At 38.5% G+C, this 14,131-nt stretch overlaps 1 protein-coding gene across 3 annotated transcripts in view; it reads right to left on the bottom strand.

Moving 5' to 3' along the window:
* The window catches only part of FAM110B (family with sequence similarity 110 member B), a 107,604-nt gene that overhangs the window by 80,323 nt on the left and 13,150 nt on the right, over positions 1 to 14,131 (bottom strand). The window contains exon 2 of one of the 3 annotated variants that reach the window (XM_050709088.1): positions 5,924 to 6,038. The exons of the other annotated variants lie outside the window; for them this stretch is intronic. The gene's annotated coding sequence lies outside the window, so the exon portion shown is untranslated. The remainder of the gene's footprint in view (positions 1 to 5,923; positions 6,039 to 14,131) is intronic. 3 annotated transcript variants of the gene reach the window in all.

The following is a 14,131-nucleotide window of genomic DNA, read 5'->3' as shown; positions in this document are numbered from 1 at the left end:
AGAAATAAGACAAACATGAAGGTATGAGCATCATTATGACTACTTGATTATTGTGGGGATGCTGTAGTATTGATATTCTGGTATTTGGTAAAAGAAGAAAAAAATAAATGTACTTTAAGATCTTAAAAGAGATGGTGTGAGGGAGGGGGGGGGAAAGCTTCCCAACCTTGTCTTGCCTAGTCCAGTCCAACAAATTCCAAATAAGTATTAAAAACACACTCCTATTTTATTATTACAAATTATTCTGATAGTCCAAGCTACCATATTTCAAGCAACAGCTCTGAACTGACATTGTACAGTCCCAAAACTAAAGCAACTTTGCAGGGAAAAGAACAGAGCAGCTCATAGTCTAAGATCCACATAAGTTCATATTTGACTTATGGTGAAGAAAGAGGGGAAGAAAAAAAGGGAGCACAGCCTTACTTTCACAGGTAGTGAATCTGTTCCAGCCATGTTTCTTTACCAACAGCTCCAGCAAGTTCAAGTACGCTTGCTTTTACCTCCAAGTCAAGTGACAGCTATTACACCTACCAAGTGGTCTTGGCAGGACAGAAGACACCTCCAAAATCCCTAGGAGGCACTGCTTAAAAGAAAACCATGACAAAATTTTACAGAAAAAAAGTTTGTCTTGTTGTGTAGGGAAACAGCTTCACAGATGAATTGCCCCATTTCTGCCCTGCTGAAGTCAGAGCTCTTTGCTTTCTGCTTCTCTGGCAAGTGATGGTCTCTGTGTTAGAGTCTGCAACGAATATGGATTGCAGCTCCCAGTTTACATCGGTTGCTGGTAACGCTACAGTCTCCTGCAGGAAATACACATCCTGGAGTTTAAAATATACTAATTTTTAAAAAATAAGGTATGGTATGAGTGCATGCATGTGCATGCACATGCACAGATAAATTCACAAAGTATCTCCAGAGTTACCAGTCAACAGCTTCTGAGACACTCAGAATTGCACTAAGGAATATTTTTATGAAATTTGTTTTGTATTTATAGACTGCATCTTCAGCCAACAAGCTGGAGCCTTTCATGACACATGCTGTTTCCTGCTTCACTGTCCAATATCAACAAGTTTTTGGACTTCCTTTCTAAAAAGAATTTTCAACCTCATTTGCTATGTTCCTCTCTTCTTTCATTCTCTTGCTAAGTATGAAATCAAAGTTTTAGTACTTTCAAAAATACACGTCTCAAGAAGAGAAGCCAAACCTAATTCAGAAGGATCCGTGAATGAATGAATGGACTTCTTATTCGAACAATCTCAAAGGCACCTACTTAAACCTTCAAACCTCACTTGAGTCTACCCTGAGGTTTCCATAATCCAAACTAAAGGCTTTAAAAATGTAGGATTTCTTAACAAAAGAATAAGTTGATATGGGAACTCAGCAGCAGGCGATTAAACATTTGATAACTTGATGCTTTGATGAGGCGTTACCTTAATCGCTGTCACTGGGGAGAAAGTGAAGTCAGGAAACTGAAACTAGGCAGCTGGAAGTATCTAGCTACTCAGATGAATCAGATACACTTTCTGTGCCAAAAGAGATATCATTGCTTTCTGCACCCAAACAGAACACAGATCCTTAGGAGAATAACGTTATTTAACAATGCAGATGAAGTAAAGGAGACCTCAGCCATACCTATAACTAGAAACAAGGAAACATTTGCCAGCGGGTTTTATGCCAGAAAGATTCAGTCTGTTTAACATATATTCTAAATTTTCACAGGCAGGAGTGCTGAGTCACTACTCTTTACATCTCTAATGATTTTGGATAAGAAGCTCAGATCAAACACAAATTAGAAGGTGTAGTCAATTTACTGAACATAATTTTCAGAAACATCAATTAGCAGTTTAGTTAGGAAGGGGCCACATCCACTAATTTTGGCAGTTTCTACTCCTGGAGACAGACATGTTTCCATAAAAAAACAACATCACAAAACTGTAATCTGCTCACCTATATACAGCATTAAACCACCAAGAAGATGGAGAAATCAAACTGAAGAAATCCAGAGAAATGAGGAGTCAGGCTTCCCATAAGTGATGCTAACTTGTTTGTTCTTCCCACAGTAATATGGTATTGCTTTAGACTACCTATGCTGGCAAATACATGCAGAAACATCTTGGACGTAGGAGGTTTCACTTCTGAGCTGGGAAACATGACTTTCATATTTTCTGACTTTATACACAGCTGGAAAAATTCACCTCACTGAAGATCAAGGATGGTGAGTTTCATCCCAAAGTAAGACACCCACAGTCTAAAAGCCTTACCCTCCTTTCCACAGAAAGTCTGACAAAAAAACCTGCTAATTTTCTGGAGCAAAAGTTGCATCAACTGGAAGGTAGAAACTTCTTCACAGGTCTAACAGTTTCACGACCACTATGCTTGTAGCTGCAAGCATCTCACTAGAAGGCTCTAGATCAGCGCAGCCACTATATACTGTCAGGGGAAGTTATGAGTGCACTCACAGAAACAGGAGGTCCATTAATCTCCCAGATGTTAATTACACTGTCAGGAAGCTTCAGCAAGAAGCAGATTACCAAGTCCAGCACACTAATTTTTCTTTTGCTGCTGTGTATGTATGCACGTTTGAAAAACAGATACAGGCAAAGGAGAGACAAAAAGCAAAGTTTAGTTTAACTTATGTTTGTTTCCTACCCGTGTTCTCAGATACTCTCTTTTCTAGTCTTACAACAGGGTTTCACTTAGGATTTGCAGTAACAGATTAAGCATCCTATGTGTGCGGAAATGCATGCATCGGGTATAGACAAGCTGTCATTTTATAATCAGCACGTCCTGTTGCACCATTTATCAGTAAAACAAAACAGAACTGAGTCCTTAATTCAATCATATGGTTGCTAACAAAACTCAGAGCTTCTGACCTTCCAACCTTCCTCCCTGGACTTCTTTTAAAGTTAACTTCTTATGAAGTTAAAGGATAAAATACACATTTATTCTAAGAACTTTTTAATGAGAAGTCTAGCATCTTCCTGGAATGAATCATGAACAGTCATGAAAATTTAATAGACAAAAAAAGCACCCAGAAAAACAGGTTTTCTGGCCAGTGTGTTACCTGGTGCTGTAGGGTGTTTTTTCGTTCTAGAATTACAAAAAAAAAAAAAAAAAAAAAAAAAAGAATGAGAATAAGGATAGACTTTATATAATAGAAGAAATCAGGGTACTTAAGCATCAGTGGGCAGCCACGTAAAACACAACTCCAAATGAGTAAGAAGAGATGTAGTGTCTCTTGAGGAAGAAATTGCCTCGGATGGCAATGGAAGAACATGGCAGAGCACGATACTCGCAGGGAGGTTACAACACCGGAGCAAAGCAACCATGCAGGGCTGGATGGAACCGGAGGATTTCCATCCTGTGACTCAAACTGATCAAATTAACAAGAACAACAAAAAATACGGGCAGATTTGGGTCTGGTAAAACAAGCAGCTGGGGCAGGCAACTATCAAAGAGGATGGACACAACTGTCATGGTGAACCATTCCTCCAAGAAATGCCACTGATAAGCAGCAGCTGATTGAAAATACTCCTCCCAGGCTGAACACACAAACAATTCCAGAGGCACGAACTAAAAAACACAACTGTGAATATATGAACTGAGTTTATATGCCGATGTACAGTCCTACTGTTTTCAGCCTCTGAATATTCACCTCTAGTCAAGAGTCTCAAGAAGAAAGCCTGAATACTTATGAATGTTTTGGGTTTGGTGACAATGGGCAAGCTAAGAGTTCAAAGGAAGGAGGTGAAATGGTTAAAAAAACATTAGGTATAAGATGAAAAGCAAGTATAATGATTCAAGTGACAACAGAAGAACAGAAGACAGACTTAAGGAGTAGACCAGTATGCCAAATTATCTAAGTAAACATTACTACAAAATTAATTCAGAACGATCACATTTCTTACTTTTTTCCTTGTAAAAGGAAACAGAAAGATACCACGCTGCCTTATTGCTATAAACGTTACTGAGAACCATAAAATACAAAACTGAAGTTGAAATTAAGGCAAAAGAAGAGATCCTTCCTAAGAGTTTCTGTTGACTTCTACAGTAATTAAAAAAAAAAAAAAAAAAAAAACACTCCTAAATTGCGCTCCTACAAAGGATAATACAGCTGCAATATTAAAGTAATTAGAGTTACTCTTTCAGAGATACTAATACGTATGCCAATGAGATTCATGACTTAAGGGGTCTTTAAGATGGTTTGAGACTTGGACACAGCCACAGCAATTTCCGTCTATAAAAAACAGCATACCCTCTTGAGTCTTTATCGATCATTCTGGGACCATACACTATCTTAAGGAGTTACAGCCAAAACATAAAGGTTTCTGAATGATAGCCTGGGTATAAAACCTGAAATAAACCAAATTCTGAACTATCTTCAATTTTATGCATATAGGAGAATGGGAGGGGTGATCTATATTTCACTGATTGTGCTGGATGCCCAGCAGCGCATGGCATATATCGCTTTAGGAAACACTTTTTTTTTTTTTTTTTCAAGTTTGCAATTTAGCTTTATTCATTTTTCATAGTCCCTATGAAAGCAAAACCACTTTTTAGCTCATAAGATGCAAGCTAAGTAATTTGTTTGACTTTAGGACAGACATTACAGGCAACCATATGCCATCACCATCTTTGCCTGTTATTTGAGTGAAATCTTAAGACAAGACAGTCATGAAAAAATACATGACAGTAATTATATGCAGCTGAAGTGGGAATCAGATACACTACACTACCCTGTTTGCATTCTCACAAAAAAAAAAAAAAAGCTTTTCAAAAATTAGTAGCACTTACTGGGTAAAGCTAGAACTCTACTAAGCATAAGAAAAAGCATGAAACTAAAAGCATGAACTAAGAACGAGAAAGATTTTTAGACCTGATAATTGTGACATCTCTCTCTATTTTTCAACAGTGACACCATTTATCATTTTAAGACAGACACTCTGGAAGACATGGACGCTTTCAGAAGTCTTTACAACATCAAAGTTAGGCAAATGTCACTTAGTGCCTTCAATAGATTTGGACTTATTATAATTCTTGTTGAAAATCCAGCCATGTTTGGGGAAGTAGAGTTTTTATGCAAACTTAGAACAAATTGGCTGTGGCCTCTCATATTCCCCATCTTGCTATATCCACCTAAGACAAGCTGTGCAGGTGACATTGAAGCCCCAAGCCTTGTATCCTGGTACTGAACCATCCAAGATGCGTTAGTTCTCTCTTGTGTATCTTCAAGGGATAATGACCCACATTCAAAACAGTAACAGTGACACCCAACACCATTAAATGATCAGATCAATACAGCTCTCAGGTTTTCAGGTCTGAGTTAGATGCTGATGTAAAACTTGCCCTAACAATTCTGCCAGGGAACGATGCCAGGAAGCTGCCAGGATGGCTCTGCAGCATACCTGAATGACCAGAAGCACCACGGCACTTTTGTCAAAACTATGGGAACGCAGTAAGTATCCAAGTGTAGGAAAGTTACTAAACAGTGAGCAATGCACACATTTTGCAGGAGTTTCACACCTTTGCTTGCTCACTCCCCAGCACAAAAACTGGATTCACTCTAGTTCTCAAGTTTGTATTGTAAGTACAAATAATTAATGAAACATTTACAAACACAGAGGTCAAAAAAATAAAAAACAAAAAACAATTATGCACTTCAGAAGAAAAATGAAACAATTGGCAAGGGGAATCACCTGAGGGAAGCAGTCATCAATTCATCTGTTCATTAAGCACAAATGAAATATAGACAAACATTATAGCCTGGAAAGGCACATTTTCTTCTGGCCTGACAGCTTCTCCAGCCCACACATCTAACACGCACATTTCCAGTTAAGAAATTTTCATTAGTAAGTTATTAAAACTCAAAAATGGCAAGAATTTAGTTTGATTTATATGCCCTTGAGGACAGCCACTTGCTTACCCTGCGTTACACCGAAACCGTGCATCTCCTTTGCAGTACACCACAACCAGTACAACCTGAATAAGCTGGTTCCTGGTTATTCAACTGTAATTGTTTCTCTTTGGATGTTTTACAGCTGGAAAAGGAAAGGATACAGATGGGTGAACTCGGTTTTGGACTTCATGTCAGTCAACAGATAAAATGTTAGTACTAGACGACATGAAACAGATATACTGACCATGACAAGAAAATACTAACACTATAGCTAGGCTTCAAAAAAGGCACAGTCCACCTTGCTAGAAATAAGAACATATGCAACATTTCAACTTTGGGTCAGGCTACAGGTTTAAACGTGCAAATGCTGGACTACAAAGGCAGTGTAATGCCTCTCTTCACGACCTGTTTCAATACTTCACCACCATCACTGACAGGAACAATAAAACGGTATCACAACTCGGAGGAAAAAAGGGTACTGGATATAGGATAGCAATGATCCTATTTTAATTGGGTAGCAGAACGAGTCGCGACCCCCAGCAACCCACAGACACGGGATGCCTTACCAAAAGCCTTTCTTCCTGCATCTCAGGAATGCAGCCCACCCTTAAGCGGTGGGCTCCATCCTTGGGACAACCCAGTAGATGTTCACGTAGGCAGGAATTATGTACAAGTTGTCGGCTCTGCAGACTCGAACTTCATTAGAGGCATTTAATGATAATCTTTTCATGCTCCATGCCACAGTTTTGAAAAGCAGAGAAGGAACCAACTTCTAATGTGGATTGAATTCTAGCTTAGAAACAGACCATTGGAAGCACTGCCGTTTACACAAGTAAAAATATTTAAGATACCATGATTGTTTTCCTTTGTTTAGGACTAGCCATCAAAATCCAGTTATTGGTTAAAAGATTTAGATTAAAATACAAGTTACTGCTACCCAAAATTTCAGTGCAGTGCTACAGCACTTCCATATCGAAGAGCAAACGGATCCAGGCAACCGCTGCGCTCTAAGTAACGGGAAGCTGGCAAACGCAGGCAAGGGGCAAGCAGCCAAACCTGCAAACGCTCAGAGAGGTATAAATCAGCATTCGGAATCAGGTTCCTTTCTGAGGACTTCAGCCCTTACTGCTTCTTTTTTAAACGTTTATCAACCTTCTATCAGGTCGCTATAGAAAGGCACGGAAGAGGCAACAGCTGCACAATACCTCCCTCATCATCAGCTTGACTTTGCTTTGGGCCACTTCTTTTGTCAAGTGTCAAATCAGGAGTGAAGCTTAAGACACTTGTATTCTCACACAGTTTGTTAACTCATTAGCTTAAGCTTCAGACAATACAATATTTTTATTTGGACAGAGCATACAATATTTTTAAAAGCTTTTAAAATAGAACAAAGTTCATAAAGTAGACAGACTTCATCACTAAGAAGTAGAAACACCATAGATGCAGTAGTTCACAAGACCTCTACTCAGATATTTCACAACAGAAGACAGAGAGAAAGAAGAAAGACATATGGGAAAATGCTGTGCAGTGGCCCATAAGGCAAGGTCTCTCTTCTACCCCGAAGCCAGCAGGCAATTGAGAGCTCATCCTGCACTGTCACTCATTGTGCAATTACCTAGCAATTCCTTTTTAAACAGTAAAGATGGATCAAGAAGGCCCACTCCACTGACAGCTGTACTGGTTTATCTTATGTCAGATGATCTCGTCGCTGAGAAAATAATGCTGATCATTTGAGATATAAACATCTTCAAAAACACACACATTTTCATACATCAAAACATGTATTTTTCACTGGAGGCAATTACATCTCCTAACAACAGGAGCAGTTGGAAATTGATGATTTTAAGCTGACAATACATATTTTGATGATTCCACCAGACTAAAAAAAAATGTCAGTATGGCCTCATCCCTGTAAGACTCGGTAACATTTATGATACCAGATACGTTGATGTTCCTGCAGAAAATTCTGTATAAAATGAACTATAAAGACAGGCACCCAAACAAGTATTAAACCCTAAACACTGAATTTGAACATTCTGAATTACAAGCTCAAATATAAGAAGCTTCTAAGAAGGAGTTTGCATACAGTACAAAATTGTCAAAAGCACTAAAGACAAAAGGAATAATCTTTTTTAAAAATTACATCATCTAAGGTGAGTTCTACCTTGATCTTTATGGCAGTGTTATCGTTTCTACTGCTACATTTTCACACTGTACAAATGATGCATTTCAATTTCAAGTTATGTTTGTGTGCTAGGAAAAAAAGGGATAAATTAGGAGGATATAGTCCTGCTTAGATCCTACTGAAGGGTTTCACATGATGTAATTCAAGACAGATCTTCTCATGAAATAGGGAATGCTTATTTTATTAAATTTCTTTAAAGAAAAAATAGTAAACCAAAAGTCACCATTTGGTCACTAACTATAGACGTCACAGTAAAATATATGGCATATGAATAGAATTTGATATATACTTAAAATACATTTGACATTTTTCCCTCCCATGCTCCCAGTTTTAATAATCTCAAAGTTTGCTCATTCTACATGCAAATGTAACTATGCAAATTAACTTTTTAACCCTGGAAGTTTCAAGTGATATTCAACATAAGAGGGACTGTTGGGAACAAGCTTTCTTTGTATTGACGCTACCTTAGCACTTACACTGCACAGCAATTTATTCGGGATGTTATAATTTAATCCTGTGTGGGTGTCAACTGACTTGCTTCAAAGTTTGCCTCACATCTACAGCAGTTATTCAAGAAGATGCAATTATATTAGTCATACGGGCTGACTATTACGTGTAAGGCTTCTGCACTTCTCATTTTGGGAAAGTTTGGACCTGCAACTCCACACGTTTGAAGATCTGAAAAATCTCTCAGCACAAAACCAAGTTTTTGGGGCAGATACGTATTGTTGACAGCTCCTGCAGCAGCAGATGGGCAGGCATCCTGCCCTCCTCCCACATCCACACTATCTTGGGCAAGAAAAGGAGAAAAGGACAGTGCAAAAGAGGAGTCTTGAACGCAAACTTTTTAACTTAGTGACCTTTCCTCTCTCAGAATTGTCCTCCTTTATACCATGCTGCATACAGAAATACAGACTAGCTCTCCAAACCTTGAAGTCTGAAGTCTGACTCCAGAAACATCTTCAAGAGGCCAACACAGATGGCATCTAACTTAATTCTTTTGTCAAGTACAGCAGCCACATCTTATAAACACTGTATTTTAGAGAAGCCTCTTATCTTGATTTACAGAACTTGCAAATTGGCAGAAAATTCATTACATCCCCTTTGTAAGCTATCCCATGATTAATTATACTAATTTAACTACCTTTCCTTTTGGTTTTAAGGCGAACCAGAAGCTTTAAGGAAAATTAAGGACTTCAGAACAACTGTTTTCCCTGAGGTTTTTTTACACCCCTAATGCAGGGGATTGCATGGAGGCAGGACACCACAGTGAGGGGCTTTTGGAGGAGCCCCAAGGCTGACACTCTCATGACAGCCCAGGAAGGTGACACTGGGCACGGACACCACAAAGCACATGGAGCAGGCCTACGGGACAAGCTCCAGCTGAAATAATAGGTCACCAACTGGCAAGCCAGCGGGGTTGGAAAGCCAGACATGGCCACGGAGGAGATTGAATGTTTTACAACTCCCAGTTTAATTCGTTGGGAGATACTAAGTTGGCAAGCTTTCTCATTTACTTACTTTGCTGACGTGAATGTTTTCCACCAAAAAAAAAAAATATATATATATATATATATATATATATATTCAGGCCCATGGCCAGAGTTTATTTTAGCAACATAATGAGATCTGTTTTGGGGGGAATTTGCTTAATTTGATTACCTGCACATCTTGGCCAGCATGGCCATGGACAACAAAAGGCAATTTTACATTTGCTTCCAGACTGAAGTTTTCTTTAAAAAGTAATAATTATAATAAAGGGCAGACCCCACAGTTTGCTGAGGTAAGACCACACAGCTGCTGCCATGTCAGGTGGCCAGAGGTGAAGCCGCAGCCGGCTGCCTGTAGGGCACCGGTCTTCTCCGGCGGTCAGGAGAGGTGGCCACGGGACAGGGCCTACAGGAGCAGAGGATGGTTCCTCAGGTGGTGGTGGTGGGGAAACACCAAGGGTCCCCAGCTCCCTGATGCACACCAAAATGGAAGGCTTTCCTGCGTTTCTCAGCCCAATGTCAGCTCTAGAGCAGAAGGGAAAAACATGCCCCCCTGAGCTTTCAGGGTTGTTATCAGAAAATGCATGAAAGGAAGATGAATGTTTTAAAACTGATAGAAATGAAAAGCTCCCATTGATGTTTTGGGGCAGCACTTCCTCCCCCCCACTGCTTCTCGAATCGGGAAACTTCCTAGCCATGGAGGAAAGATTTTGTTGAATAAAGCCTTGACTTATTAATAAGAATGAAATCTCTTGACCTAGATTTTCTACTAGCTTAAAAAAAAAATCTGTATACACAAACACACAACTGTCCTCCTCTACAAACACTAACATTATACCCATATTATACCAAAAGCACTTCAAAACAGATACTTCACAATGAAAACATAAAAGGCTTTTCTCACCCCTCCCTTACCCAGCTTTGCGTAGAAGCATGAATACAGAAGATATTCGATTAAAATAGAAACTTGAACCCCAGGTTGAATGTATTTACTTTTCAAAAGCATTTTACAATTTGATTTTCTTCTTTCCTGCTGTGATAATTGTTGAAAACTACACAGGGATTAAAATGAGCACAGGTGCGTGTCTCCATGGTTCAAAGAGATTTGATCCGAAATGAAAATAATAATAAAAAAAAGCTCCAGTATTTTTAATAATGGATTTAGCATAGCCTAACCAAATAAGCCTAGATTAAAAGTAAGATTTTACAGTCCAGACTTTATATTACCAAAATTTAAAACTCATTTAATAGTGTATCAGAAACTTTTGTGAGCCATACCTGATTTAAGCAGGTATTAACAGCCCTCAATAACATAAGTGTCAGACTGGATCCAGAGGAAAAAAAAAAAAAAACACTAAAAACAGAGCACTAAAATACAAACAGTCAGGTACAACAACAGACACTTGGCACTAAATCAACATTATTTTTTAATTTGAGAACAAGGTAAAAGGAAAGCCCATGAGCTGAGAATATTTTACTGCCAATATACAAATCTGCACAAAACCTGTGCTTATTTTTCTTTGCCAAATTTATACTGCTACAGCTGGATCACAACTTCCTTGTACCCGTGAGGTCAGGAACCGTTTGAAAAGAAATACACGATACAGCTAATCTTTGTGCCAGCTAATCATACCTAATGCAAAAAACGTGAATTTCCCCATTTCTCTGACCCAGCCTCCTTCTGCAAAGCTAACTAGCATGTCGCTAATCCCAAATTTGTTGCACTACTTTGTTAAACAGATTTAAAAGACAAATACACACAAATCACACAGGATAAAGAACGTATTCTGTGCTCAAGGCTTATTGCTGAGCTTCTGTGAGAATTGAAGAAAAACGGTATTCACTTGTGTAGAAAACAAATTAATTTGTCTCAAAGGCATGCCAAGGCATCTCCATTTCCATAGGTATTTTTATACAGCAGCTATTTTCTTGCATAAACTACCTCAAACATTGTTCCTACAATAACATATATTCAATCTTCTTTTTGAAGCAGAATCCAGTATATTTTTAGGCCTTTGAATAGCAATAGTAGGAGATTACACAGATGTATCAGAGATGGAAGATATCCCTTCCCTCCCCCAAGCAAGGGGCATCTCACAGCTCCCTCAATGTGGGACACAGAGCTAATTAGCACTACTTCCAAACAAGCTTAATTTTCACTCAAGCATCTCTTTAAATAGTGAGAATGAGGAAACGTGGGCCATCCCTTTGCAGAAGCGCACCAGTGAAATTGTCAAGATCTGAAATTTTCCAATTTTTCCATTTAAGTATGTTCAACTCCGTATGTTTTCATGTATGAGCTACAACAAATTTATATTGCTAGTGTTCATACTGTGTATATTTATTATAGATATCATATTGTTCATAAAGGAACCATATTTACTGGAGAATTAAAAAATAACAGAAAGTAGACTAATAAAAGCATTCATTAAAAAAAAGAGATTTCACATCCTAAAAAAATTAGTTAGAAATAACCTCAATCTGAAATTGTTATCATTTAGTTTTAATTAACAGATAACCACTTCTTTCTACTGCATGAATTTGCATAGCACATGCATAACAATTAGTCAGTGAAGAGTGGGGGGGGAAGGCACAGATCTTAATACAGTTTATCAATACAATAAATATCAAAACACCATTTAAAAATTAACACAATTCCATTCAAATGTAGTAGTTTTTTTGTTTGTTTGTTTTTAATTTAGACAGGATGGCACAAATAAAACCATGTTCTTTAACACACAAGCAACTGAACAGGAATAAGACTCTGAACCGAATCTGCACAGGAAGCCCAGGATTAGGGCTGAAACTCTACTCTAATCCTTCTGTTCACAGAGGGAGTGATCAGCAGCCACACACGGTCCGGGCTCTGCACCTGCAATACACAGGCAGGATTGAAAATGCTTACAGAAAGATCAAGCTTTGTCTGACAAAAGTTTCTTTTTGGCTTAGGAAGTAGAGTATCTGCCTTCCTCAAAAATAAACAGTAACCACATGCTGCAGCCGGTCAGTGATTTTGCCAGGATACCTGCACATACGCTGAACACATCACTCCTGGGAACAGGCTTGATGGTGAGAGAAACGTGCAAGAGAACAGAAAACTGTTGTTGTGCTCCTGCTAAACAACCCAAGTTGATCACGTCACTCCATCATTAACTTTTCTGCAAAGTCCTAAGGTAATCGAAGTCTAAGCACTCGGTAAAAGCCTCCACAAACCAGGCAGGAGAGATCCTTTCAAAACAATGGAATTCCCATAATAATAAATTTATGATAAAATACAGTAGCATTTATATGACATTGCAAGATGCCTAGAAAGGGGGGAGGGGGTGTACCTTTAAATACCATCTCCTTTTGCCTCATACAAACTTTTCTGATACTTTTACACTATGATGCGAAGGTGCTACAGCAGGAAACACCCAGCCAGGCTTGGGACATCAGGAATTACTGATGTCCCCAAATGGGGGGCTCTTCTGTCGCACCTGGAAAGTGGAATGAACATCAGCTGTTCAGCTGATTGGTACTAGTTCCAGGGATCACTTGTTTTATGGAAATATGGGGTCACTTAAAAAAGTACATGGGGAGGGGGATCTAAATCCTGTGATTATAGCTTTAATACAGAATAGAATAAAAAAGAAGAGAGCCAAAGATCACCACATGGATGCTGAAAGATACTCGGAGAAATAAAATAGCACTTCAGCTTTCAAACTAGAGACTTTTACATAATTAAGATATTTTTACATAATTAAGACATGCAAATGAGAGGAAAAAGAAAAACAAAACCTCTTTAAGGAATATCTAAGAGTCCTTAACAGTGCAGGTCCAGCCTGCATCTGCAACCATTTTTCTACTTACAAAGCCACACCCTTGATTTTCAGCTCGGTAGGAAGAAAGGCTCAGAGAGATATTTGTACCTGCTAATTCTTCAATATTATACTGTGTTGTTGACAACAATCAGGTATTAATACTAACGCTTACTTGAAAGTTCATAATTACGTAACTTATCCTTTGTAAATAGTTTACTGTATTAAATGCTAAACACTTTTATCCTGTGTAAAAATCGAGCCAAAAACGCAGCAGAGCATCTTCAATGCAGTTCTCAGTTTTTCCTTTGAAAAGCAAGCAAACTCATTATGTTCTGTAAAGAGAACAAAGTCTCTAAAGGAAGACTAAATTCTTTCTTTCTCAAAAGCAAGCTATGAACTGATTGCATAAAAAAGATTTTATTCCTGGCTCAAATATGAACATTTGGGAGTTAACTGCTTTTGAGCAAGGACTCACCCACTTAAAGGCTGAAGCATTTATTTTGAAAAAACGGTGTGAAATTTTGGGAGGGGGGGGGAACCACACTATTTTACACTTCCCCGCTTTTGGTAATTCTCCAGATACAACAAAAAAAAAATCTCAAAATAATCTCTTCCCTATGTAATTGTTTTCTCATAGATACTGCCAAGTTATCTTACACCACCAGTGAGAGTTTCTAGAGGATGTAACTACTTCCAGACAAAGCAACTCTGAGAACAGACATTAAGTGAAAGCTGAAAGCATTTGAGGTGTTTTAGAAGA

The sequence above is a fragment of the Cygnus atratus genome, chromosome 2, assembly GCF_013377495.2.
Source record: "Cygnus atratus isolate AKBS03 ecotype Queensland, Australia chromosome 2, CAtr_DNAZoo_HiC_assembly, whole genome shotgun sequence".
NCBI lineage: Eukaryota > Metazoa > Chordata > Aves > Anseriformes > Anatidae > Cygnus > Cygnus atratus.
This window is presented reverse-complemented; position numbering and strand designations above follow the sequence as displayed.